Here is a 3,441-nt window from a genome sequence, read left to right on the forward strand (position 1 = left end):
GAAGAGGTCTGATTGCGGTCCCAATCGCTCACTCGAGGATCCCACCTTGCATCTGATAAACTCCGGATGTCTCTGAGAGGATCCAAGCTTACCCGAGTTCCTCCAAGAGCCTCCGAAGACTGCCAAGTTGCCTCTTCCCGAGACGATGCAGCTTGGCAGGGCTAGGCTGCCTCCAGCCAAATGCGTAAGCAGACTGAACACCCAGAGTTGTCTGTATTGCGGTACTGTCGGTCCTTATGTGTCTACCTGTCCCTTCAAGAGACCCAGCTCATTTGAGTAAGTTCTCTGGTGGTGGGTCTTAAAGATGATTGTTCTTCTCCCCTTACCTGCCCCCCTCTCCATGCCACCCTGCTGTGGGGTGACCAGTCCATGTCTCCCCAGGCACTCATCGACTCGGGTACCGATGTGAGTCTCATGGACATTACCCTGGCGTCCGAGCTGGGCATCCTCTCTCCATTCCCATGGGTGTTAGAGTGCTGGACGGGTGCTCTATAGGCTGAGTCACACACCAGACCACCCCCGTCAACCTACGAGTGTTGGAACCACAGCAAGACGATCCAATTCCTGCTGGTTGAGTCTCCGCAGGTTCCCGTGGTATTGGGATTATCTTGGCTCCAGCGACACAATCCCTCCATTGACTGGGCTACTGATGCCATCGTGGGCTGGAGCCCGTCTTGCCACACTCATTGCCTGAAGTCAGCTCTGCCTGCCCCGGGACGTCTTCCTGGGGGCTTGGAAATTGCCCCGGACCTCTCTGTCTGCTCCGCAGAGTACCAGGACCTCATGGAGGGGTTCAGTAAGGCCCGGGCCACTTCGCTTCAGCAGCACCGACTGGTATCCAAGAAGGTCAAGCCTGAGGCGCTGGCTCCCTGCTATAGTGCCGCGGCTACTACCCCAGAAGCCGAGACCTTTTCCCCCCGCTCCAAGATCATTAGCCCCTCTACTGTTCGTCTTCTGTTGCCCCATATCCTCTCTCATCCACTCCACTCCCTCGTCTCATCGACGGCCAACCGGCGTACATGGTGAGACGCCTCCTGAGGGTTCGACCTTTGGGCAGAGGATTCCAGTACCTGGTTGACTTGGAGCGTTATGGCCCGGAGGAGAGGTGCTGGGTTGCCGCTAGGGACATCCTGGACCCAGGCCTCATCTTTGAGTTCCGGCACCCCGCTTAACCAGGTATGCGCCCAGGTACTGTCACGCCCTGATCTTTCACCTGTGCTTGTCTCCACCCCTCCAGGTGTCGCCCATCTTTCCCATTATCCCCTGTGTATTTATACCTGTGTTTTCTGTCTGTTGCCAGTTCGTCTTGTTTGTTCAAGCCTACCAGCGTTTTTTCTCAGCTCCTGTTTATCCCTAGTCTCTCCAATAAACATTTGTTACTTCACAGTCTGCACTTGGGTCTTACCTTGATTCCTGATACTGTGATTGGGAGTCCCATAGGGCGGCGCACAATTGGCCCAGTGTCGTCCGGGTTTGGCCAGTGTAGGCCGTCATTGTAAATAAGAATTTGTTCTTAACTGACTTTTTTTCTTCAGCTTTTTTTAAACCCTGTGACCTGATTAGGACAAACTGGTCCTATAGCCATTATAAAACATTTTTACAACTGATTAATTACTGTCACCTTATAGGGTCCAGAATTTTTCTGGTTAAGTTAACAGATAAGGACAAACGTAGGGCCCCAGGGGGTAAAAATTGCCTGCCCACTCTGGGACCTATGGTGCCACCAGTCTGCTTGCAGTTGTCAGGTATGTGGATGATCAGGGCTTTATTCAGTAACGTTTCGTGGGCAACTTTGATGTGTCAAGTGGGCGAGATGCGCAGTCTGTTTGACTTTGTGAATTTTGAGATGTCAGAGTTTAACTTCATGGAGAAACGTGTTGTTCAAGCCTACGATGGCACAGCTGTAATGGAAGGTAATCTGCTATTTGTATTTCCAGCTAAGTCCCCTTTGGTTCCTTGATGAAGAGGTGATGACCACTACCATTGTCAACTCTCTTCTGACATGAACTGAAGTCTCATGTTCCCTCTCATCCACTGGCACATTGAATGTTTCCTCTCCAAGCACTGTGAGTACCCTGTCAATGTATATAGAGTCAATCACACATACAAACAATCACATTATTGCACATCAATGATTTTACTCCTTGCTTGGACTACATTTTGTGACTACATTTTGTGTGTGTAGTGTTATTGTTTTTTGTCTTCCTAGTCAAATCCTGTCCTGTCCTGAAGTCATTCCTCTGAACCTCTGATTTTTGAAACTCACTTTGACATCTTCGTGCGTTCCGGGCCTATACCGTGGGTCTCCCATCCTCCTCAATTTTTCAAGTCGCCAGCCTCCACTGAGATACACATTTGTGATCTATGATTTAATAGTCTTGTACCTGCATTCTCTGTCTTCAGATCCTCCACCTCCCTCTCACTGGTCTCTATGGTCCTCAGCTCCACCACCATGTCTCTCAGCTCATCCCAGATATCAGCAGTGGTCTGGCCGCTCGTCTGTTCGTGGATCGTCTCTGTAGCTTCAGTCCATTGGATATCGATCAAACTCTTTCTGCCCCCTCCACTCTCTCCCTGAGCCCATGTTCCGGACAAACAGAACAGCAACACCAGCAGAAATACAGCACCCCTCATTCTGAAATGGCACCTCTTCAGAAATGATGTATGAGGTTCTGTCCCCTTCTTTATACACGTACAATGGTAGTGAGACAATGCATGAGAAATGGAATATGTACTTATGAAGTAATATGTACCAAAAAAATCTGGGATACGGATAATATCACGACTCAGGATATGACCCAGATGCAGACACAGGATGCGGATTGTACAGTTCTCAGATTATTTATGGTAAAAAAGGGGCAGGCAAAGGGCAGGCAGGGTTTGTGATCAGGTCAGAGTCAGGCAGGTACAGGACGGCAGGCAAGCTCGGGGTCAGGGCAAGATGAATAGTCGGAACCGGGGAAAACTAGAAAACAGAACTTGAGAAAATGGAAGACGGGAAAGCACGCTTGTAAGACCTGACAAGACGAACTGGCAACAGACAGGGACCACAGGTATAAATACACAGGGGATAATGGGAAGATAGGCAACACCTGGAGGGGGTGGAGACAAGCACAAAGACAGGTGAAACAGATCAGGGTGTGACAGATAAAGTAAAACACGGTGAGTTGACCTCATAGGTTACTTTACCGTTTTTGACAATTGCTTACACATGATTTCTGGAACTATGGCTCCTTTTCACTACTCTACACACAAAACCCCAAAACACACACACAACATGCAAATCATCACACATCTCTTGCAAAACCAAACACTTCATTCAAAACTATTTGAACTCTTCTCAAAATGGTGTTTTTGCATCAAAACTCTAAACACAAACCATCAAATGATTAGCTCTTATGCACGCCAACTACACGCGGATGTGACACGTAAAACACTACT

The 3,441-nt window shown here is 48.9% G+C and overlaps 1 long non-coding RNA gene across 1 annotated transcript; it reads left to right on the forward strand.

The window, feature by feature from the left end:
• The first annotated feature begins 984 nt into the window (after positions 1 to 984).
• Positions 985 to 3,233, forward strand: LOC129864807 (uncharacterized). Its single transcript, XR_008761251.1, has 3 exons — positions 985 to 1,176; positions 1,938 to 2,066; positions 2,210 to 3,233. It is a non-coding gene; the product is annotated as an uncharacterized LOC129864807 (long non-coding RNA).
• Positions 3,234 to 3,441: the final 208 nt, after the last annotated feature.

The sequence above is a fragment of the Salvelinus fontinalis genome, chromosome 11 (genome assembly GCF_029448725.1).
Source record: "Salvelinus fontinalis isolate EN_2023a chromosome 11, ASM2944872v1, whole genome shotgun sequence".
Classification (NCBI taxonomy): Eukaryota; Metazoa; Chordata; class Actinopteri; order Salmoniformes; family Salmonidae; genus Salvelinus; species Salvelinus fontinalis.